Below are 25,291 nucleotides of genomic sequence, written 5' to 3' on the forward strand. Positions count from 1 at the left end.
CTACGCGTGAGCACAAAGGCAAGGACTCAGTTTTACCAAGGCCTTTAGAGATATAGATATTGCTGAATATCTGAACTTTCAACAGCAGAGAACCACTTTCAAGCATGTTGTATACATCAAACTTCATCTTTCATGAAGGGAGCAATGATTCATCCTTATTGCAACTGAAACTTATTCTGGAATGATGGGTTCTTTTAGGGCACTACTACCCTAGTCCTGACAGATTTACTGGTGTGGTATACTAAATAGTATTGTCTTAGGCCAAGAAAGTCATTTTATAGCAAAGGAGATGTAATAATGAACTTGCATCTATAAGATTCACTAGTCTTATCATATAGTATATCACCCAGAAGTTCATGCCATGAATTTTAGAATGAAGGCTCAAAGGTTCATCTAAGGTAACAACTAGGAAGAGACACTCTGCTGAGTTGGAGCAATCTCCTTCAGAATGTAGTGTAAACACTGAGTCAACGACAGTTAGATGGTGCTATGTGCCCAGTACCTAGAACACACAGAACCAAGAACCATGGGGCAGAAGTAGGAACAGCTCTTATCACCACTCTCAGTCAGTGATCTATTTGGGGAATTTTTGTTTCCTTCCCACGCAACTTTAGGCTCTAAAAGTAAGTCATCCTGGTGCCCTGCGTTGGTGAAGCAGGGGGATGCTTTTTCAACCAGAAGTTGCAGAAAGAGTTTCATTAAACCCAAAACTACAACTGATACCAAATCATCTTGGGCACTTCACACCAATGGACAAGAACACAAAGCAAGGAATTACTATCATAAGTATCTAGAGTGGATGATTCACATTGAGAACAAGGAGAAATATGTCTTGGAACTTGAATAATATGCTGTGGCATCTTGATGTTCTCATGACCAGTGATAATACCAAGGAAACAATTATAGACACCATAGCCTGACAAAGGCAAGGTAACCAGAAATTCATACCCCTCAGGGATAAAGGTGTAGGTCACACCACCAGGCAAACAACCTCTATCAGGAGGAATGTGTCTTATCTCATTTCCCCTTCATGTGCCTGAGTGCACCTGAAATTGTAGTTTCTGACAGGGATGTGTGAGGGATGGAGATGTTCCCAGAGCAATCTTCTGCCCAGTGTGGGGGTCTGTATTTCAGTGTCCTAGGCTCCCATTGCCAGGTAAGATAATTCAGAGGCAAGTTTCTCAGAAATTCCCCCAATGGGATTGAGTCCCAGTTGACCATAGTGATAAACCATTAATAAATGTACATTTGTTTGGCTTTTCTCTTGCCCCTATTTCTGTTTTCTTTCATACTTCCTGTGATCACTCCTAAATAAATTATCTGCATTCAAACATTTGTTTCTAGGTCTGCTTCGGGGAAAACCCAATATAAGTCATATAGTATCTCAAAATATGTAATATACAAATTAAATATATGTAATAAAGTGAATATATAAATATATATATTCAACAAGGCCAGTTACATCACTTTATATGGATACCGAGTATACCACTTCTTCTCAGAGGCAGGTCTTGCCCAGCAGTCATGTGGATTAAAGGAATATGAGAGTCATCCTCTGATCCTAGCAATAGGAAACATACTAAAAACCTTTGCAACCCATAATGAACATACACATTATATAATTAGATAAGCAAATCAAGCAGAGAATTTAAGGTCTAAATGGAAGACAATTAAAATGGTCTCCATTATTCATGCTGAGAGACTGATCCTGGACAGCACATGCATTGCAAGAATTGTTATAAAATAAAAGAGAAAAGAGCCTGCACAGTTAGACCAATATCACATTCCCTGGCATGTTCTTGGAAGGGCTTTTAAGACAGAAGAATTAAACCTACAGAACTAAACACTGGAAAACTGGTTCCTTCTGTTAAAGCAAGAAGAGCATTTAAAACCTATGTAGATAAGGTTCATTAGGCACCAGGAATAATCTAGATGCCTTTAAATATGCATATGAACTGAAATAATGTGTTAAAGGCTAAGAGTTTCCATACTTTGTAGAAATACAAAACATCATTTAAAATTTCCATTTTCTATCCATATATACATCAAGGGTCACAGTCAAAGCCTAAAACTTCTTCAGTTATAAAACTCTCAACATTTAAAATTATAAATAATTCTCAACAAATCAAATGCTAAAAAATGCACTCTGTATTAAAATAGAGATGAAATAAATGATTACCAAAGTGAAGAGTTTAGAAAAATCAAAGGATTTAAATTTGTTATATTTTCAAGTTGTTTTAGCCCAATTTAATTTAGAATTTACTGAACTGTTTTGTTTTACATCACTTTGCTTTTCTCATTCCAGAGCTTTTCTCTCTTTCAATTCCATTTGTTATAACCATGATATTAACTAAATAACCTACTCTATGACATTGTAAATTTAATTTAAGTTTCTTTTAAAATTATTGTGGTCATTTGGCCTTAAGAACTTTCATTTGATGGCAGATATTGAGTGGCTGAAGATGGGAATGAAAAGGGGTTTAGATGCATAACTTTATTTTGGTGCAAAAACCACAGTAAAAAAGACAAAGGGAGGAAAATGAAAGAAATATTAAGAACTGTACTTTTTCTGAGCTACTCTTCAATTTAATATATATTTTATAAGAATTTAGAAAATCAGACTAAATTATTAATAGTAAAAATACAAACTCGTAAACAATCACTATACTTGTAATCTCCCAATAATTTAAAGTACAGTGCATATTTTTTATTAAAACTCAACAGTTTGAACTAAGTAAATGAATTTTATTTTTAAAAAGTTACCATTCTTGTTACTTATAGAATAAGAAATTAAAAGAATTAAAAATCTGGATTTGATTTTAGGCTACTGTCCAGAGTTAAATTTTTAGTTGATATCCATCTCCATAACTATATCACACAATTCATATTATTTTATGTTTCATATCGGAGAGGGATTAGACAACCTCAGAAGTATAGAATTATTGCTGAATATTGAATTTTATAAAGATCTGAACCTTTTTATTACTGATAAAAAGCAAAGTGTCTATAAATGAAACGATTCTTACAAGAACTATGATGTTGTAAGTGGAGTGCCCCAGAGAGGGTCTGGCCCACTCCTTGTTTTGCAAACAAAGAAATCTGTATTTAGAGACATTTAATAACAATCCTAACTGATAGAAAGTGGAATGTTAGATAAAACATCTCCTGAATTCTTTCTACTATACTGTCTTAACTGTAAAAAATGGTCACGTTTTTTGTATCAGATAGTGATCATTTCTGACCCCAAACAGATAGGAAGCAACACTGATGGAAAGAGAAACATCATTTTTAAGGTTATGGGAGATAAGCTCCGAGCTTTTAGTAAAAGTGGTTCAAAGTTCCAGATTCACATTTGATAAACAACCATAAAGTATTGTTTTCTTCAACGTGATTTTTCAATGATTCTAAGACCAATCTGTGAGAAAGATGATGAAAATGAATCATAAAGATACAAAGCAGCATTACCCATTTTATACAACCTTGTTCCTTAAGAATGGAGGGGTCAAAAAATGTGAACAATAGATTATGAAAGAAAAAGAGTCATATCTACATTAGGTGTTGTTAATCACCCATATTTGTGTGATTCTTTTTGGCTTCAAATTTTCAACTACTGTATCTTTACTTGTTTCACTTTTTGCTTCTCACAAAAGGTGGTATTTAACTGAGAAACATAACCTGGTTCTATATATAACATGACCTAGAGAAAGTAGGGCAGTTGATGTCAAGGCGACACAAAAACTGCTGTTATCAGCAAACCCTAAATTTCTCAAAGGAATAAAGGCAATTTTCTTTAAGAGTCTCACTCTGAACCTACACTTAGGTACTTTTTTAAAGGGACAATTGGTTTACCAAACTCCCATCTTTCTTTTCTCTTGGTTCCAGTAAAGATGGCTCCAAAGTAAGGGTTATTTAAACAGCCCCTTCTCATAGGGCAGATGTGGACCTTCTCTTCCTTGCAAGCCCTTCCTAATTTCAGGGCCCATCAGATGTTGCTTTCTTCACACTGCCTCTATTGCAGCTGACAGAGAAGACAACTCCCATACTCTAGTCTTCTAACAATTTGGGTATCTCCTTAACTCGAATTAGTAGGTGAGCACAAATGGAAAATAACATTTACTTGTCACCTAGTAGGTAGAAGAAAAGCAGTTTTTTGTTTTGTTTTGTTTTTTTAAACCACAACGAAAAACAAATTAGGAAAGGCATTACTTTTGTTCGGGAGGAAGAAATTTTCCTCTACCCTTCAAGGTTCTTCTGGTTGCTCTAAGAATTAAATTGACATGAAACAAATTAACAGGAGAAAATCAAACAAAAGCTTAGTAACATGTACACATGGGAGAAATCTAGGAAAAGTGAGTAACTCACCAGAATGGCTGAAACCCTCACCTTAAATACCATCTTCAGCTGAAGACAAAAGAGGATGTTGTGGGTAGTGGTTTGGGACCTCAAAGGGGAGGAAGGCAATGCACATGGAGGTGGAAAAGTAAATGTTTGGTAAATAAATGTTTGCTGAGCCTTGGAGAGATGGGACACAGAGAGGACCCTGATCTCTAAGGGTTTCCCCCTCTACACTTAGCCCCTATTCATTACAGAGATCTCTGGTGACAGCTCTATTCCTGTAATAGGCCCTCTTTCTAACTCCTTTTAGGCTGTTAGCAGGAAGGTCAAAGTTTCTTCCTGAGTCTTTGAGCCCTGATTGTTTTCAGCTCGAAATAATCCACACACCAAAGAGACATTTTAGGGCGGCAAATTTTGTTCCCCTAAGCTTTTGTTTTCCTTTTCATATTTTCAGAAAAAAAGGACATAGGAGGTGACAGAGTAAAACCAAGGAATTGTTGAACAATAAGGAGCAAGCAATCAAAAAAGTAGCCATATATACTTATGTATTTGTATATATGCACATCTGTATGCTTGTATTTGTATATATATATTTGTATATATGTGTATATTTGTATATATATATATATATGTATTTGTATATATATGTATATTTGTATATATGCACATCTGTATGCTTGTATTTGTATATATGTGTGTGTATACATATATATTATTAAAGAGGGAAGAAACTTTAGAGAGATATAACATTTTCCCCATGTTATCATTGTAACTAAGGCCAAGCCACCTTGAATTTAATCTAATTTATGCCTATAGTATAAATATAAAAAATTTCAAGCTGTTCTGAGGCAAACATGGAAGCACATAAAATGCTAGTCCGAAATCTGATATTTCAGATTTCAGTGACTTAGGAGTTGAGATTGCAAAGCTACAGTAGTGGTCTTAGACTTTGCAGAGCAAATAAAAAAATAGATGCATAAAACAATTGCAACCAAAGATATAAAATGATCTTTCTTAAAGGCTTATGAAATGGCCCATTTAAGAAGAAAAATGTTATTAACAATGTCAAATAAATTGGTCTCTTGATTTTTAGGAATTTGTGTTGTTTCCTATGAATCTTTCTCAAAACCACAATACACATTTCACCAAATTGTCATAATGAAATGACTTGATGATTTAAAGTACTGATAAACAGAAAAATTAAGAATATTCATGGCTTAAATATATAATAGAGGGATACTGAGCTAAGAATAAAAATCGGTAGTTAGCTTTATAAGGCTCACAAGTCTACATATTTTTCATTCACATCTACAAATTTTAACAGGATCGTGGGACCTACACAGCCACGCAAAAACATCAGAGGACTTAAACATCTTCGCTTTTAAAAGATTTAGTGTAATGTTTGAGCTAAAACTTGATCATTTTTTATAAAGCAGCATCTGCATGCTACTTTCAAAATGCTTTAAATTTGGATATATTTACAGAAGTTGCACATAGTGAAACACAGTATTCCCGTTAAATTCTTGTAGAGAGTGCGGTCCCTGGAGTCAGCGGGAGCTGCGGTTGGAAGACAGTCCCTAACTTCTGTCATTCATGAGCTCACCAGTAACGTCGGCCCCGAGCTGAAAACTCCCACAGGGAAGTAACGGTAAGAGAGGAAGGGAAGGGAGCCATGGGAAGGCCCATTGACTGACCTTCAGTTTCCTGAAATTGCCCACTTAGAATTCTTATTTCAACGTTACAAGCCTCACCTTCTCAAGTGTGAAGCCTGAGTGTGCTGAGCTGACATAAGGTACAGGGCGATCTCCCTCAGTGCTGCATGTTCAGGAAAAAGGAGGGACCATCTACCTTGAATAGAGAGAGCAGCCACACGGAGGTGGGTGCCTGTGATACCCACAAGCCAAACATAGGTGTGTACCTTTATCATGAGACGCTGGCCACGGGAGCATCTTAAAAGCAGGCTGTCTGACTGTTTTATCTGTGTGAGCACCCGGCTCTTCCACATGTCAGAAGCCTGGCTAAAGGAACTACATTCAAAACCTCCCCATATACTTCTTCTTACAAACATCTTTTTAAAAATAATGTTTGTTTGTTTATGTGAATCATCTGGAAAATCAAATGATATATCTTGATGTTCTTAAAACAAGAAGACCTCCTTTAAGTTTCATGTAATGTTTTTGAAAAATAGAAGGATTAAAATCCTTCATGTGTGAAAGCATTTAGCTAAGGGATATCATTCTCTTTTATAGAGCATAGTGTTCTAGGCAGATAGTAGCTTTTTCTTAGCAATTCAGACTATTGTGAATTTAAAGGCTTGTCTCAAAAAATAAAAGGCATTTGAAGCTAAAATGATCCAGTGTCCTCTCATCCAAAGCACAGGTAGACTGTAAATAACATGCATTGTTACCTTGGTTGTGGACCAAAATTAGTCTGGAAAAACCTAAGTGTGTAAAATATGCTTTAAAATTTTTCTCTCATATAAATGCCATGCTTCCTTTGTTATCAATGTAGAAAATCTATGCAGTTTCTCTTGGTTATTTAGTATTCTATAACGTGTCTTATTCCCATTTCCTTTGGTTTCAGGTGTAAAGCATGTACTTCGGGCTAGCACAGAGAGACAATATATTAGAATATTATTCAGATCCCAGCTGAAGTGACTCAGGCCTTTGAGTTTTAAATAAAATGGTTCTGATTACTGTATCCTGTAATTCTGTGGGCATTTCAATGCCCTCACAAGTATGTGCAATTTCCAGGACGGACACTTGCTCCACACCTTTGCACCTAGTATTTCATTCTCAACTTAAGGTTCCTCTCCCTCCCTCTCTCCTCTCTGTGCCCACATAGATGTGTAGCTCCACCTCTTTAGTTTATTCAGAACAAAAAAACACAAGCCTTTATACAAGACATTTTGAAGTATGACAGACTGTAGGGCAGTTTGGGGTTGTAATGGGGATGAACGCACAGCAGCACCAGCAGTTCTAAATATTAGATGCCACCCGCTCTCTCTGTTTGTAGAAGTCATTTGCTGACACCCAGGAGGATCGGCTTCTCTTCCTTCATGAAGCAGAATAACTGAGCTCCGGACTTTCTGCTCAGCTCTGAGCTTTCCTTTGTATGAACGTGCCCTGATAAGGCACATCCATCAAGGGCTTTCTTCCACCTCTGTTTCTTAAAGGGAAAGGAGCAACATAACAATTTATTTTCTCTCTCTTGGTGGTACTCACTATGGTCACTGGTGCTGTCCCTGAAATATTTCTGACTTTCCTCCTCTCCAGATACATGGTGGGGTTGTACTTCTGGGCCTCAGTGGTTTCATGTGATTCATGAAACAATGTAACATGTTCTGAAAAATGAGTCACGATTGGTGAATGTCTTTCTGAGCAGGAGCATTTAATTTTCACTGTGAGACCCTCTCTCTTCCCCCTGCCAGGTAGCAGCAATGCTTGCGAGGCAGGTGCCTCAGTGTACCTGAGTGACTGCAAGAAGGAAACACATCTGCTGATCCACAGTAGGGGTGTTGTGTAAGATATGAACCAGGAGACCTTCAAGATGGCAGAGGAGTAAGATATGGAGATCACCTTCCTCCCCACAGATACATCAGAAATACAACTACATGTGGAACAACTCCTACAGAACACCTACTGAACATTGGCAGAAGACCTCAGACCTCCCAAAAGGCAAGAAACTCCCCCACGTACCTGGGTAGGGTAAAAGAAAAAAGAATAAACAGAGACAAAAGGATAGGGACGGGGCCTGCACCAGTGGGAGGGAGCCGTGAAGGAGGAAAGGTTTCCACACACTAGAAGCCCCTTCGCGGGCGGAGACTGCGGGTGGCGGAGGGGGGGAAGCTTCGGAGCCACGGAGGAGACCGCAGCCACAGGGGTGTGGAGGGCAAAGCAGAGAGATTCCCGCACAGAGGATCGGTGCCGACCAGCACTCACCAGCCCGAGAGGCTTGTCTGCTCACCTGCCAGGGCGGGCAGGGCTGGGAGCTGAGGCTCGGGCTTCGGAGGTCGGATCCCAGGGAGAGGACTGGGGTTGGCAGCATGAACACAGCCTGAAGGGGGCTAGTGCGCCACGGCTAGATGGGAGGGAGTCCGGGAAAAAGTCTGGAACTGCTGAAGAGGCAAGAGATCATTGTTTCGGGGTGCGCGAGGAGAGGGGACTCAGAGGACCACCTAAAGGAGCTCCAGAGATGGGTGTGAGCTGTGGCTATAAGCACAGACCCCAGAGACGGGCATGAGACGCTAAGGCTGCTGCTGCCACCACCAAGAAGCCTGTGTGCGAGCGCAGGTCACTATCCACACCTCCCCTCCTGGGAGACCGTGCAGCCCGCCACTGCCAGGGTCCCGCGACCCAGGGACAACTTACCCTGGAGAACGCACGGTGCGCCTCAGGCTGGTGTAACGTCGCGCTGACCTCTGCCGCCGCAGGCTCGCCCCGCCTCCCTGCCCCTCCCTCCCCCGCGGCCTGAGTGAGCCAGAGACCCCGAAGCGGCTGCTCCTTTAACCCTGTCCTGTCTGAGCGAAGAACAGACGCCCTCCGGCGACCTACACGCAGAGGCGGGTCCAAATCCAAAGCTGAACCCCGGGAGCTGTGCGAACAAAGAAGAGAAAGGGAAATCTCTCCCAGCAGCCTCAGGAGCAGTGGATTAAATCTCCACAATCAACTTGATGTACTTGCATCTGTGGAATACCTGAACCGATAAGGAATCATCACAAAATTGAGGTGGTGGCCTTTGGGAGCAACTGTAGACTTGGGGTTAGCTTTCTGCATCTAATTTGTTTCTGGCCTTATGTTTATCTTAGTTTAGTATTTAGAGTTTATTATTATTGGTAGATTTGTTTATTGATTTGGTTATTCTCTTCCTTTTTTTTTAGTATAGTTTTCAGTGCTTGTTATCATTGGTGGACTTGTTTTTGGTTTGGTTGCTCTCTTCTTTCTTTTTTTAATTTTTAATAATTAAAACCTTTTTTTATTTTAATAACTTAATTTTTTTTCTTCCTTCCTTCCTTCCTTCGTTCTCTCTCTCTTTCTCTCTCTCTCTCTCTCTCTCTCTCTCTCTTTCTTTCTTTCTTATTTTCTCCCTTTTCTTCTCACCCGAGTGTCTGACAGGGTTTTCAAACTCCAGCTGGGTGTCAGGCCTGTGCCTCTGAGGTGGGAGAGCCGAGTTCAGGACACTGGTCCACTAGAGACCTCCCAGCTCCATGTAATATGAAACGGCGAAAATCTCCCAGAGATCTCCATCTCAACGCCAAGACCCAGCTTCACTCAACGACCAGCAAGCAACAGTGCTGGACACCCTATGCCAAACAACTAGCAAGACAGGAACACAACCCCATCCATTAGCAGAGAGGCTGCCTAAAATCATACTAAGGTCACAGACACGCCAAAACACCACTGGACGTGGTCCTGCCCACCACAAAGACAAGATCCAGCCTCATTCACCAGAACACAGGCACCAGTCCCCTCCATCCGGAAGCCTACACCAGCCAATGAACCAACATTCCCCACTAGGGGCAGACGTCAAAAACAACAGTAACAACAAACCTACAACCTGCGAAAAGGAGACCCCAAACACAGTAAGTTAAGCAAAATGAGAAGACAGAGAAACACACAGCAGATGAATGAGCAAGGTTAAAACCCACCAGAACAAACAAATGAAGACAACATCGGCATTCTACCTGAAAAAGAATTCAGAGTAATGATAGTAAAGATGATCCAAAATGTTGGGAAAAGAATGGAGAAAATACAAGAAATGTTTAAGAAGGACCTAGAAGAACTAAGGAGCAAACAAACAATGATGAACAGCACAATAAATGAATTTAAAATTCTCCAGAAGGAATCAATAACAGAATAACTGAGGCAGAAGAACGGATAAATGATCTGAAAGATAAAATAGTGGAAATAAATACCACAGAGCAGAATAAAGAAAAAAGAATGAAAAGAACTGAGGACAGTCTCAGAGACACTGCGACAACATTAAACGCACCAACATTCAAATTATAAAGGTACCAGAAGAAGAAGAGAAAATTAAAGGGATGAGAAAATATTTGAAGAGATTAGAGTTGAAAATTTCCTTAATATGGGAAAGGAAATAGTCAGTGAAGTCCAGGAAGGGCAGAGAGTCCAATAAAGGATAAATCCAAGGAGAAACACACCAAGACACATAATAATCAAACTATCAAAAATTAAATACAAAGAAAAAATATTAAAAGCACCAAGGGAAAAAAACAAATAACATACAAGGGAATCCCCATAAGGTTAACAGCTGACCTTTAGGCAGAAACTCTGCAAACCAGAAGGGAGTGGCAGGACATATTTAAAGTGATGAGGGGGAAACACCTACAGCCAAGATTTCTCTACCCAGCAAGAATCTCATTCAGATTCGACAGAGAAATTAAAACCTTTACAGACAAGCGAAAGTTAAGAGAATTCAGCACCACCAAACCAGCTTTACAAAAAATGCTAAAGGAACTTCTCTAGGCAGGAAACACAAGAGAAGGAAAAGACCTACAATAACAAACCAAAAACAATAGGAAAATGGTAATAGGAACATACATATCGATAACTACCTTAAATGTGAATGGATTAAATGTTCCAACCAAAAGACACAGACTGCCTGAATGGATACAAAGACAAGACCCATATATATGCTGTCTACAGGAGACCCACTTCAGACCTAGGGACACATGCAGACTGAAAGTGAGGGGATGGAAAAAGATATTCCATGCAAATGGAAATCAAAAGAAAGCTGGAGTAGCAATTCTCATATCAGGCAAAATACACTTTAAAATAAAGACTATTACAAGAGACAAAGGACACTACATATGATCAAGGGATCAACCTAAGAAGAAGATATAACAATTGTAAATATTTATGCACCCAACATAGGAGCACCTCAATATATAAGGCAAATGCTAACAGCCATAAAAGGGGAAATCAACAGTAACACAGTCATAGTAGGGGACTTTAACACCCCACTTTCACCAATGGACAGATCATCCAAAATGAAAATAAATAAGGAAACACAAGCTTTAAATGATACATTAAACAAGATGGACTTAATGGATATTTATAGGACATTCCATCCAAAAACAACAGAATACACTTTCTTCTTAAGTGTTTATGGAACAGTCTCCAGGATAGATCATATCTTGGGTCACAAATCAATACTTAGTAAATTTAAGAAAATTGAAATTGTATTAAGTATCTTTTCCGACCACAACACTATGAGACTAGATATCAATTACAGGAAAAAAATCTGTAAAAAATACAAACACATGGAGGCTAAACAATATACTACTAAATAACCAAGAGATCACTGAAGAAATCAAAGAGGAAATCAAAAAATACCTAGAAACAAATGACAATGAAAACACAATGACCCGAAACCTATGGGATGCAGCAAAAGCAGTTCTAAGAGGGAAGTTTATAGCAATAGAATCCTATCCCAAGAAACAAGAAACATCTCAAATAAAAAACCTAAACTCACACCTAAAGCAATTAGAGAAAAAAGAACAAAAAACCTGAAAGTTAGCAGAAGGAAAGAAATCATAAAAATCAGATCAGAAACAAATGAAAAAGAAATGAAGGAAACAATAGCAAAGATCAATAAAACTAAAAGCTGGTTCTTTGAGAAGATAAACAAAATAGATAAACCATTAGCCAGACTCATTCAGAAAAAAAGAGAGAACACTCAAATCAATAGAATTAGAAACGAAAAAGGAGAGGTAACAACTGACACTGCAGAAATACAAAGGATCATGAGAGGTTACTACAAGCAACTCTATGCCAATAAAATGGACAACCTAGAAGAAATGGACAAATTCTTAGAAAAGCACAACCTTCCAAGACTGAACCATGAAGAAGTAGAGAATATAAACAGACCAATCACAAACACTGAAATTGAAACTGTGATTAAAAATCTTCCAACAAACAGAAGCCCAGGCCCAGATGGATTTGCAGGCAAATTGTATCAAACACTTAGAGAAGAGCTAACACCTATCCTTCTCAAACTCTTCCAAAATATAGCAGAGGAGGAACACTCCCCAACTCATTCTACAAGGCCACAATCACCCTGACACCAAAACCAAAGATGTCACAAAGAAAGAAAACTATAGGCCAATATCACTGATGAACATAGATGCAAAAATCCTCAACAAAATACTAGCAAACAGAATCCAACAGCACATTAAAAGGATCATACACCGTGATCAAGTGGGGTTTATCCCAGGAATGCAAGGATTCTTCAATGTACATAAAACAATCAATGTGATAAAACATATTAACAAACTGAAGGAGAAAAACCATATGATAATCTCAATAGATGCAGAAAAAGCTTTTGAAAAAATTCAACACCTATTTATTATAAAAACTCTCCAGAAAGTAGGCATAGAGGGAACTTACCTCAACATAATAAAGCCCATATATGGCAAACGCACAGCCAACATCGTTCTCAATGGGGAAAAAAGGAAACTATTTCCTCTAAGATCAGGAACAAGACAAGGTTGTCCACTCTCACCACTGTTATTCAACATAGTTTTGGAAGTTTTAGCCACAGCAATCAGAGAAGAAAAAGAAATAAAAGGAATCCAAATCAGAAAAGAAGAAGTTAAACTGTCACTGTTTGCAGAGGACGTGATACTATACATAGAGAATCCTAAAGAAGCTACCATAAAACTAAAGGAGCTAATCAATGAATATGGTAAAGTAGCAGGATACAAAATTAATGCACAGAAAGCTCTTGCATTCCTATATACTAATGATGAAAAATCTGAAAGTGAAATTAAGGAAACATTCCCATTTACCACTGCAACAAAAAGAATAAAATACCTGGGAATAAACCTACCTAAGGAGACAAAAGACCTGGATGCAGAAAACTATAAGACACAGATGAAAGAAATTAATGATGATACAAACAGATGGAGAGATATACCATGTTCTTGGATTGGAAGAACCAACATTGTGAAAATGACTATACTACCCAAAGCAATCTACAGATTCAATGCAATCCCTATCAAACTACCACTGGCATTTTTCACGGAACCAGAACAAAAAATTTCACAATTTGTATGGAAACACAAAAGACCCTGAATAGCCAAAGCAATCTTGAGAAAGAAAAACACAGCTGGAGAAATCAGGCTCCCTGACTTCAGACTATACTACAAAGCTACAGTCATCAAGAGAGTATGGTACTGGCACAAAAACAGAAATATAGATCAATGGAACAGGATAGAAAGCCCAGAGATAAACCCATGCACATATGGTCACCTTATCTTTCATAAAGGAGGCAAGAGTATACAGTGGATAAAAAACAGCTTCTTCAATAAGTGGTGCTGGGAAAACTGGACAGCTACACGTAAAAGAATGAAATTAGAACACTCCCTAACACGATACACAGAAATAAACTCAAAATGCATTAAAGACCTAAATGTGAAGCCAGACACTATTAAACTCTTAGAGGAAAACATAAGAAGAACTCTCTATGACATAAATCACAGCAAGATCCTTTTTGACCCATCTCCTAGAGAAATGGGAATAAAAACAAAAAGAAACAAATGGGACCTAATGAAACTTTAAAGCTTTTGCACAGCAAAGGAAAACATAAACAAGATGAAAAGACAACCCTCAGAATGGGAGAAAACATTTGCAAATGAGGCAACTGACAAAGGATTAATCTCCAAAATTTACAAGCAGCTCATGCAGCTCAATATCAAAAAAACAAACAACCCAATCCAAAAATGGGCAGAAGACCTAAATAGACATTTCTCCAAAGAAGATATACAGTTTTCCAACAAACACATGGAAAGATGCTCAACATCACTAATTATTAGAGAAATGCAAATCAAAACTACAATGAGGTATCACTTCACACTGGTCAGAATGGCCAGCATCAAAATATCTACAAACAATAAATGCTGGAGAGGGTGTGGAGAAAAAGGAACTCTTGCACTTTTGGTGGGAATGTAAATTGATACAGCCACTATGGAGAACAGTATGCAGGGTCCTTAAAAAACTAAAAATAGAGCTATCATATGACCCAGCAATCCCACTACTGGGCATATGCCCTGAGAAAACTGTAATTTAAAAAGAGTCATGTACCACAATGTTCACTGCAGCACTATTTACAATAGCCAGGACATGGAAGCAACCTAAGTGTCCATCAACAGATGAATGGATAAAGAAGATGTGGCACATGTATACAATGGAATATTACTCAGCCATAAAATGAAACAAAATTGAGTTATTTGTAGTGAGGTGGATGGACCTACTGTCTGTCATACAGAGTGAAGTAAGTCAGAAAGAGAAGAACAAATACCATATGCTAACACATATATATGGCATCTAAAAATAAAAAATGGTTCTGAAGACCCTAGAGGCAGGACAGGAATAAAGACATAGATGTAGAGAATGGACTTGAGGACACGGGGTGGGGGAATGGTAAGATGGGACAAAGTGAGAGAGTGGCATGGACATATAGACACTACCAAATGTAAAATAGATAGCTAGTGGGAAGCAGCCACATAGCACAGGGAGATCAGCTTGGTGCTTTGCAATCACCTAGAGGGGTGGGATAAGGCGAGTGCGAGGGAGATGCAAGAGGGAGGGGATATGGAAATATATGTATACGTATAGCTGACTCACTGTGTTATACAGCAGAAACTAACACAAAAATGTAAAGCAATTATAGTCCAATAAAGATGTTAAAAAAAAAAAAAGAATTAGCCTAAACATCACTTCTTTTATCAGTTAACTTGCATTGCATTCAAGTCACAGAAAGCACTACTTAACTGGCTTAAATAATAACAGAATTTATTAGCTCATGAAGCTGGAAGTCCAGCGGAAGGAGATATTGCTAAATGAGCCTAACCCAATGGTTCCAGCTCAATCATTTTCTCCTTATTTCTCTTGGCTGTAAACATCTCTGTGTATTGCTTTAATCCTAGGTCTTCATAGATACAAAACAGCTATCACATTCCCTGATTCTGTTAAAGGCAGAGACCAGAATTCAGTATCTGAAATGAAAGCTTATTATTCAAGAAAGCAATGGAGAACTGCCTTTTTTTTTTTTTTTTTTTTTTTTTTTTTTTTTTTTTTGCGGTATGCGGGCCTCTCACTGTTGTGGCCTCCCCCGTTGCGGAGCACAGGCTCCGGACGCGCAGGCTCCGGACGCGCAGGCTCAGCGGCCATGGCTCACGGGCCCAGCCGCTCCGCGGCATATGGGATCCTCCCAGACCGGGGCACGAACCCGTATCCCCTGCATCGGCAGGCGGACTCTCAACCACCTGCGCCACCAGGGAGGCCCGGAGAACTGCCTTTTTAGGCAGACTCTCCTTGAGGAATGTTGATCTTATATGAGATTTTAGGAAGCACAGAATTCAGAGATTGTTGGGCTTTTCGAGGTGGGACCACTTGGGCATTAGTGGAGTGTGGCTGTTCCTGATTTTCTGATGGTCAGGGGCAGGTTGCCACTCATTTGGACTGCTTTCAGAACTATGGCCAGTGAGGAGTATTGTCTTTGATTAATTTAATGGATTAAAATTGATTTTGGTGGATACTTGTTACAATGGCTGCAGAACAATCAGTCTTTCTGAAGAGTGTGGGAACCCAAAATTTTCATTTTATACCTATAAACCAATGCCCAAAGAGAACAGAGGCTCTTCTGGAAACTCTCTCATGAGATCATAGAATCATCTTTCCTAGAGGTCCCTACCTAGCCTATCTTTACATCTCTTTGGCAAAGTCAGATTGCATGCTTATACTTGAATAAATCTCTGTAGACTTGGTAATACTATATACTAATTAGCTAAGAACTGTCTGGTTCAGAAAAACTCAACAAGGGAAAGGGAGTGGTATCACTTAATTGTCTTAGATAAATCTTGTCCGTCCCCTGCAACTGGGGTGAATCCCACCAACTACAGTATGGAGATAGTGGTCCACAGCTATCTCTAGCTATTGAGGGATGATGGTATTGTTCACCACATTCCTCTGGAAGCACTCCTTGAAGCACCTTTTGTCATTTTTACAGGACATTTATACTGTCCTGGCAGCCCCTCTCAACTTTTCTTGCAAATGGCTACCTCCCTTTCTGACCAACAGGAGAAAGTAACAGGTAACATTCCCAAAATGTATTGGAATATGTACTCTGAGAGAGAGTGAAGCAAAGCTCAATTCCTCAAGAGTATTCATCATCAGGGCTGTCTACGGTTAGTCCTGAAGCACTAAATGCTAATTTTTTATACTTACAAAAGTAATGCATGAACACTAATATGATCTAATTTGAGGGAGAATTAAGTAGGGATTCTCATGGAAGATCACACTTGCGGTAAGTCTTTTTGGATGAGGAAGTCTTAGCCAAGTGGCTATGGGTGTTCTAACTCTTCCATGTAACCTTGTAGGTGGAGATTGACAGTCTTACATGTGACACTTCAGAGAAAAGCTAAAATCGTGAGACTTCTTTCAGGTGAATGCTCAGATTTATTCCTTTTGCCACTATCTTTATTCATGAAATCCCTTGTATAATGGTCTGGATGGGCACAGATGTCTCTAGAACACTAAAGGAAAAAGAAGGAAGCAAGAAAGAGGAAATGAGTGCCATAAATAGAGACTGAAATGTGCCCCAAACTGGTTTCATGTTCTTCACATTTTTCCAGTGGCAACAAGTGATGGTTGCTGCAATTTGCCGCCTACACGCGTCTTCAGAAATGGAGGACTTACTACTCCCCAGCCATGGGAACACTGCCAAAGATGACCTTCAACTGTCAGCTATCCTTGTGTATCCTAAGTAAGAAAACTGAGTTGCCTAAGGTCACACCTCTTTCCAAAGGCAGCCTGCAGTCAGTAACTGATCAGGTGGAGGGGTAAAGCCCAGCCCCCTTGTCCAGGGTGGGAGGATTCTGAAGACCCATCTCAGCGGCAGAGCTCCCCATGTGGTCAATGTAGTCCTCTGTTGATCTGCACTGCAGCTCAACTTCCCTTTCTGCTCAATCTGACTACTTTCCTCTTCCTTCCACAGATGTTCATCATAAACATTCCCTAAGTAAAATACCATATGCTAATCTTCACCTCATAATCTGATTCCCAGGGAACCCAACATACAACAGTTGTTACCAGGACCAGGAGTAGTCCATAAAAACAAACACTGAGATGGGAACTGGGAGATGGATTGCTTTCTATCCATTAGGCAGTGAGGATCAAGCCCGGAACTTCAGTGTCAGAGTAACCGAGCTCCAAAGAAGGTAAAACTCCCAAACATAGCAGGTCTGCCACACCAAGGTCAGAACCCTGGTTGGGAAAGATTAGGACCTTGAAACTTGGACAGGAATCTCTGATTTAGCCTCCTATCCCCAATGTTTTACCAACAATTCCCAGATCCTTCTGAGCCATTTGAACACAAAGAATGAGTCCACTCCTCCAAGTTAAGAGCTAGAATTCCCATTTCTCATGAACATTCTGCAGAAAAGAAGTGCTTCCCTCATGAACAACTTCTTCGACTCATAGCTATTAGGCCAATAACTGGTCAAAAGGCCCAAAGACAAACACGTTCGTGAAACAGAATAAATGGATTATACCATGAAGGAACTTCAAAGGACCTAGAAAATGTGTATTGGCAGAATCTGAGAGAGTAGTACATTCTGAGGTCATGGACTGAGAGGAATGGGTAAAATACAAATTTGGATAAAAGGATATTTATCAGTATAGGAGCACTTTCCTGGATATGAGTTAACACCTGGGCAAGGAACCTGGGAAATGGTGAAAAAAAATTGCTAGGATGGCTACTAGAAACGGAATAAGTGATGGCTCAGCTTAAGTGAAGTAGAAAGACCACAATTTCCATAACAGATTGTGGAAGAAGTTTAAGACTCAGAGAAGTGAGCATGTAAAAGCGGATACACTATATAAGAATCAAAACTCACCAGAAGAAAATGTTCCACAGAGAAACCAATAGGGAAACACTTAGCAAAGCAATTAGGAAGGTGCTGGTGGCAGGTGCACCAGTATCACTAACACATTCCCTGGAGGTTCTCTGCAGGTCAGGGAAGATGGCAAGAGATACTGTTATGGGACTGGGCTCACTTAAAGAGTGGGAATGATAAGATGCCAAAGTTATAAGTACCAGTTGGCTGCACCTAAGTGTCAGAAGCCACCTTGGTGCAATTAATGTGATGAGCAGAAAAGTCAGTGTGGCAGCCAAGGAGCCTTTGCCCTCAGAGAGTTGCATCCCTAAGGAGTAAAACAGATGGAAATCCAATAAGGATACTGCTCAAAGTGAACACTCAAGACAAACTGATGAATCTAGGAGGCTGAGAGCAGTTTCCCCAGTAGAGAGTCAAGAATTTTCACCCATTTTCTAAGCCTGAGACAGTTTTTGAACCCAGAATTTATTTATTGAATGAAAGGCCAAGTTCTCAGGAGAAAGACCCCTGCCCTACCACAGCAAGTGCACATCACAAGATGATGATTACTCCAATCCTTCTGTAAACGGACTTACGACCATTTACTTGGGTTATACATTGAGATAGAGAGAGACACAAACATTAGGACTGTTTGTTGTGGCCTCTGAGTTGATTTTGATACCCAGGGACCAGAAGTGTCATTATGATGGCCAAAATTTGAATGTGAGTATATGGAGACCAGGATATGGAGTCCTGACTTGGTTTTGGCTCATAAAGGATCCTCTGGATTTTACCTGGGGCCATTCCCCTAGTCTCTAAGGACTAGGGAACGTATAATTGAAATTTGTACACCCAGTAGTTGACACACCACCACAGTATGTCATGGACTTGAGGGTCTCAGAGTAGGAAAACCAAGTGGAAGCCTGTGACACCGTCCCATACCCAGCCAAGATAAAACATCAAAAATAAAATTACATCCTGTGGGGAGTGGTAAAAATACTGCTACCCTTAGACCTGAAAGATGCAGGAGTGATGGTCCCCATCATATCTTCCTTTATTTCACTAGTCTGGCCTCTACCAAATCAGATAGATCTGGAGGAAAGCAGTACTCTTACTTGCAAATTCAACTACATAGTGACCTTAATTTAAGCCTGTGTGCCAGATACAGTATCTTTGCTAGAACAAAGTGTCATGTGCTGAAACCCTAACCCCCAATATGACTGTGTTTGGAGACAGGGCCTATAAGGAGGTAATTCAGGTGAAATCATAAGGGAAGGGCCTTCATCTGATAAGATTAGTGTCCTTCTAAGCAGAGACAGCAGAAGGCTAATTCTCTCATTCTCTCTTTGTGTGCAAACAAAGAAGTGATTATGTGAGCACACAGCAAGGCCACATAGTGAAAACTACCTTGCTGGTACCTTGATCTTGGACTGCCAGCCTCCATAACTGTGAGGCAATACATTTCTGTTATTTAAACAACCCAGCCTGTGGTATTATGTTATGACAGCCCAGGTGTCATATACCCACAAACTAGGTAATATGAAAAGCTCTAAGACATGTATAAAACCCATAAAAAGGAAGAGCTCTGCAGCAGATCCAGACTATGGTACAAGTCAATCTGTGGCTTGTACCTATCAGACCCTATTGTTTTAGAGGTATCAGTGTTGGGGAAAATGCTGGGTAGGGTTTGTGCAAAACCAATCACAGAAGCATAATGTAGATCCCTAGTGTCCAGGAGCAATTCTCCAACTAAAATGGAGAACCACATACCTTTTGAAAATCAGTTCCTATATACAGATAGAGTATCTGAACATGGAATCTCTAGTAATCATGAAGTCAGAAGAGCCAATCATGAGGTGAGTTCTATGAGACTCACCAAGTCAAAAATTTGGGAAGGCCCCAGCAGTAACCCACCATAACACAATGGAAGTATTACATCTGGGATTGAGCATGAACAAAACCAAGGGCACAAGCAAACTTCAAGAGCAGTTATCCCAGCCTCTGTCTCACCTCCAACTGGTGCCCTGCCCCTGACTCAGCTTGTATCTATGGCCACACTGAGGGAATCCCTCACAACCAGAGAGGAAAATGTTGGAGTTTGGTTACCTATGGGTCAGCTTGGTATGTGGGTGAAAGCCAAAAGTGGATTGCTACTGGACGACAAGCCAACTCAGAGTTGGCTATAAAAGACAATGGTGGGCTTCCCTGGTGGCGCAGTGGTTGAGAGTCCACCGGCCGATGCAAGGGACATGGGTTCGTGCCCCAGTCCGGGAAGATCCCACATGCCGCAGAGCAGCTGGGCCCGTGAGCCATGGCTGCTGAGCCTGTGCGTCCGGAGCCTGTGCTCTGTAACGGGAGAGGCCACAACAGTGAGAGGCCTGTGTACAGCAAAAAAAAAAAAAAAAAAAAGACAATGGTAAGGAGATATTTGTGTGAAGAGAAGTATAAACAGGTAAAAATTTGCACAGATTTTTAGGCAGTCATAAAAGGCTTGCCTTTGGTCCAGGGCTACAGTAAGAATGTGGGAAGATGAGGGACAAGGAGTTCTGAGGGAGAGGCATGTGAATGGACAGCAGGGGAAACACCCTGTAAAGAGCTTACCTCGCATGTTGATGCTCACCAGAGGGCATGCCCAGGGAAGAGGCACTCAGCAACCCAGGTGGACAAAATCCCTTGGGCGGTTGATGTCAGCCGGCCTCTAGTGTTAGCCACCCGGTCGCTGGCATAATGTGTGCATGAACCAAGTAGCCATGGTGACAGAGATGGGAGCTGCTAGACATGAGCTCAACGGCATGGGTGCCCACTTACCGAGGCTGATCTAGCTTCTGCTGCTCTAGAGGTACACACTGATAACAAACGGGCCCCCCAGTATGCACCATCTTTTGAGAAGACTAATTGGCCATTTGGTGGCAAATTGACTACACTGGACCTCTTTCAATGAAGGGCTAGCTATTTATTTTAACAGAAATAAATACATAGTCCAGGTATGGGTTTATCTTTCCTGCCCACAGCTTCACCCAAAACCACTATTTGAGGGCTTAGAGAGTGCTTGATTCATGGACAGTTTCCCTCATAATGTTGCATCAGACCCAAAAGGGCTTGTCTTATAGCAAAGGACGTGTGAGAGTGGCTCTATGAGCATGGGATCCACTGCTCATGTCACAAACCATAGCACCCAGAAGCTATCAGCCTGATAAAGCACTGGAACAGCCCATTAAAGGTAGAGCTGAAGCACTTTACCTCTAATGACTATCAACATGAGAAGAAAAGGCCTGGATCCCTCACCCTAACTTGAGATAATTTTGAATCCCAGTTCCATGGTCCCTGTGGAGGTCAGTGGAGGTCTTTATTAGGATGACTTCACAGCTGAACCTCTGCTTTCTTTTCTCCGTTACACAGGGTGGATCCCAAAAGCACTCCTTAGCAAACATCCTGCATGCTAATCTCCATCTCAAAATTTGTTGCCCAGGGAATCCAACCTACAACCAAGTACACAGTCAATTAAAATGGTTTTGCAAGCTACAATTGCTATTGTGTCATCAAAGGTTTATGCCATACCCAATTTTATCTCTGGAAAGTCAAAGAAAGATTTAAGTTTTGCATGGAATTACATTTCAGTGACACGAGGAACCACTATTTAAGTGCTTATTATCTGTGAAATTAAGTTTTAAAATAGTCTGAGAATTTTAACTTCAAATAACATTACAATTAATATTGCACAGAATGCTTTTTCCTTTCTTTTTAGTCACCATGGGAGCAAATACGTTAATAAATATATTTTGACTTGCAAAAAGGTTGCATTACTAATAATTTGAATGACTGCAACTAAGATCCTAAAAAGGACCCTTTTCCTTGAAAGTTAGACAAAGAAAGAACAAATATTAATCCAACACTGCTTTTCTCTCATGAAGTCTTCCTCACTTTTCTCAGCATCTGGCAGTAAAAATGCAAAACTCATAGATTTACTACTGAAAGTATTTTGAGAAGTCTTTGGAAATACTGTGTCTTTTTAGAGACTCAGACTCAAGGTAAACATTTAAAGCACAATCAGTCAATCCATGTCTGAATTAAATAACGTTTCTTAAATGTAACTGATAATACATTCAATATACTAACCGCGAAATAGGAAAGCTTCTGCAGGCACTGATTTTGTTAGTGAAGTTAACTTTTACACTTACCTCTCAAAGATGTCTGCATGCCAAATTCAGAAATTCTATTTGCATAGTCCACTGAAGATTAACTAGCCTGTCACAGATCTGAAAAGCAGAAGAGAGAACAGATCATTAATATCATTAGCATAATATATTGTTTATGAAAACCCCAAAGAAGGGAAATATTAAAAAAACTGGAAAGCTCAGCACAGAAATTAGAAAGATGTATTTGTGTTTGAATAGAAGACAATTTGTTATAGTTTGCTAGTCAAAACAACAAAGGGAAACAACCAAGGTAATTCAGAGAGCCAGTAGACGTTATTTGGGGAGAACCAGAATACTAAAAGAAATTAGTCTTTTTTTTTTTTTTTTTTTTACATCTTTATTGGAAGAAATGAGTCTTGATAGTCACATTACTGCTGCTCTTCCTAAACGGCACTGTATCCTCATATAGTTTATACACTTGTTGGAGAAGACTTTGAAACATTAATTTGTGCTGTAATAAAATTATATTATGTAAAGTGCTTTAAATGCTAAAGCTTAGCATGATTAAGCAATACTGAAACTATTGCGATGCTATAGAAAATGAGTGAACTTATCCTCAATAAAAGGAACCAAGAGCTTCAATTATCTGCCCACAGACTATAACTTGAGTTTGTGTATGCAGGCTTATAAAAAGGATTTAAAGAGAAAATAAGTCCTGTAAATTTGTTTAGGAAATTTCAGCAGTATTCATGACCACTTAACCTCCATTTAAGTTTCCCAGGACTTATAGTAAGTCATGCATGATCTCAGTCATCCACTCAAAAAAAAAAAAAAAAAAAAAAAAAGACCTATCCTTCACATCTTTATTTATGCTCTGTTTTACAGATTTCAGACTCTTAAGGAGAAAAGAACTAAATTCACCATTTGGTTGTTCAAATCATTAATTCTTCATATCACCCAAGTAATGTTTTCCTGAATCCTTTTCACATCTCCAACAAATCTTATCTGATCATCAAAACCCAGTTCTATCCCTCTTGCAAGAAGTGTTCTAAAGTGTCCTTAACAAAAATTTCTTTTTGAAATTTTTATTACATTGATATCTGTAACACACGTATCAGCTTTTAATGGTAACCTATTTATCATCATCCGACTCTCCCATTTGTGTCTAATCTGTCTCCTTGTAAACCATGTAAGTAATTTTAAGACAAATGTCATGGCTTCTATTTTTGTACCTTTTTTTGCGTACTGGGCACAGAGTAAGAGACCAAAAATATGTGTTGATATATTGGACAATGATTCTTCTTTCATTTACATAAAGTTTAAGACATCTTGAAACTAAATAACAAGCTCAGAATCTTTACACTTAAGCACTAATTTGTGATCTCTTTTCAATGACCCTCATTATTCTCAGGAATTCCAAGGTTAAACTCAGAGATTATTATTTTTTTAATTTATTTATTTATTTTTGGCTGTGTTGGGTCTTCATTGCTGCACGTGGGCTTTCTCTAGTTGGGGCTACTCAACTGGGACAAGCTGGGGCTACTCTTCGTTGAGGTGCGTGGGCTTCTCATTGAGGTGGCTTCTCTTGTTGCGGAGCACAGGCTCTAGGTGCGTGGGCTTCCATAGCTGTGACACGTGGGCTCAGTAGTTTTGGTGCATGGGCTTAGTTGCTCTGCGGCATGTGGGATCTTCCCCGACCAGGGTTTGAACCCGTGTCCCCTGCCAGATGGATTCTTTTTTTTTTTTTCTTTTTGCGGTATGCGGGCCTCTCACTGTCGTGGCCTCTCCCGCTGCGGAGCACAGGCTCCGGACGCGCAGGCTCAGCGGCCATGGCCCACGGGCCCAGCCGCTCCGCGGCACATGGGATCCTCCCAGACCGGGGCACGAACCCGTATCCCCTGCATCGGCAGGCGGACTCTCAACCACTGCGCCACCAGGGAGGCCCATGCCAGATAGATTCTTAACCACTGCGCCACCAGGGAAGTCTCTCAGATTATTTTTTAAAAATACTGCAAAATTGCTTGTGGGCATATCTAACGTTAAGAAAGGAGAGGTGTCATTCAGTCGGCCAGTCGGCGCGACGGGCTTTCCATCCTAGAACCATGGCCCAGTTTGTCCATAACCTCACGGAGAAGGCCCTGGCACTGGTCAGCACTGCTGTGACGTACTCGAAGCCTCGATTGGCCACATTTTGGCACTATGCCAAGGTTGAGCTGGTTCCTCCAACCCCTGCTGAGATGCCTACAGCTATTCAGAGCTTGTAAAAAACTTATCAATAGTGCTCAAACTGGTAGCTTCAAACAGCTTACAGTTAAGGAAGCTCTACTGAATGGTTTGGTCTCCACTGAGGTGTGGATGTGGTTTTATGTTGGCGAGACCATAGGCAAGCGTGGCATCATTGGCTATAATGTCTGAAGACCAGTCTTTGCTTTGTTATTTGGGTGTTCTTGGACCATGTGTGAGCAGACTGCTATTTGAATAAAATAAGACAGTGTGTCAAAATCCAAAAAAAAAAAAAATACTGCTCAACTGGAGCAGCTTGAGAAGCAAGTTTGCTCAGGGGCCTGTTGAAACATGCGGACTCCACCCATGTTACCTTCTTCTCAGCAGATCACGTTAGGTTCAGTGGGGTGCCTTGCATAGTGGCAAATTTGTTAAGAGGGAACTATATTTCTCATAACTTGCAAAAGTAAATGGTACAATATTTTGGAGATGGAAGGAAGCCAGATGCCATGATTGTTTGAAGGTTATCATGGTTAGATTACTGACACGACAGGACAAACAGCCTCAGGGCTGCTCCCCACGTTCCAGCTGGTCCTCACTCCCTCTGCTCTGTATACAGCGCTGACTGTGGACTGCCAGCCCTGCGGAACAAGAGCAGCACAGCCCCATCACTAAATGCCGGGTCGTGTAACAGTAGTCA

The 25,291-nt window shown here is 40.1% G+C and overlaps 1 pseudogene; it reads left to right on the top strand.

Annotated features, from left to right (window-relative positions):
- Positions 1–24,470: 24,470 nt before the first annotated feature.
- On the top strand, positions 24,471–24,870 carry LOC132483373 (ATP synthase subunit g, mitochondrial-like; annotated as a pseudogene).
- The last annotated feature ends 421 nt before the right edge of the window (positions 24,871–25,291 follow it).

This window comes from Mesoplodon densirostris, chromosome 2 (genome assembly GCF_025265405.1).
Source record: "Mesoplodon densirostris isolate mMesDen1 chromosome 2, mMesDen1 primary haplotype, whole genome shotgun sequence".
NCBI classification, from domain to species: domain Eukaryota; kingdom Metazoa; phylum Chordata; class Mammalia; order Artiodactyla; family Ziphiidae; genus Mesoplodon; species Mesoplodon densirostris.